Below are 719 nucleotides of genomic sequence, written 5' to 3' on the forward strand. Positions count from 1 at the left end.
CCCCAATCGCCCCCAACACCCCCTCGCCCGTACCCCCCGCCTAACGCATTGGCTTGCTCGAACCGCGCTTTTTGTTTGTTTCGCAATCGAGAAGCATATCTTACAGTGTCAAATTACTTATCAGATGTCATTAAGCTGAGTGTGATTTTTAATAAAATCGCGAGCGCAATCCTTCCAGCATTATTATTATTAGTATTATTTAGTTAATATTACGAAACAATATTGTACGAATATTAGCTCCCTACTGCTACCCCACACTTAAATACTTGTATTTTATAGAAGAATTGCTTTTATCTATTCGCCAAATGTATTTTTATGCAGTAGTATGCACAGGGTGTGAGCGCGTGCGCGTACGCTCGCTTGCTTTTAACGCGAACTACCAAGTGGAAAGGTGTATTATTTGCGAATAAGGAACGATGACAATCGTATTTGGCGCTTGAATGTAATACGGGATTATTCATTATATCGTACAATTAATATTTATTTTTTCGTGATTATCATCGCTGATATGCATAATTATGTCTAGTATTTCTGGACAGCCATTATGTGAAATCGCATCGGCAGTCATTATAAATTGCTATCGCGCAAAGGATTTGCTATTGCACTCAAGTGGAAAAGAGTGGCGCCGCTTGGAATAATCATCGGTCAAGGCCTTCTTGAAAAAGTCGTGAACTGGAAAACGTAAAACGAACGAAAAGCAGCTTCGCAGCGAGTGCAAG

Source organism: Ceratosolen solmsi, unplaced genomic scaffold (genome assembly GCF_000503995.2).
Source record: "Ceratosolen solmsi marchali unplaced genomic scaffold, CerSol_1.0 scaffold53, whole genome shotgun sequence".
Taxonomy (NCBI): domain Eukaryota; kingdom Metazoa; phylum Arthropoda; class Insecta; order Hymenoptera; family Agaonidae; genus Ceratosolen; species Ceratosolen solmsi.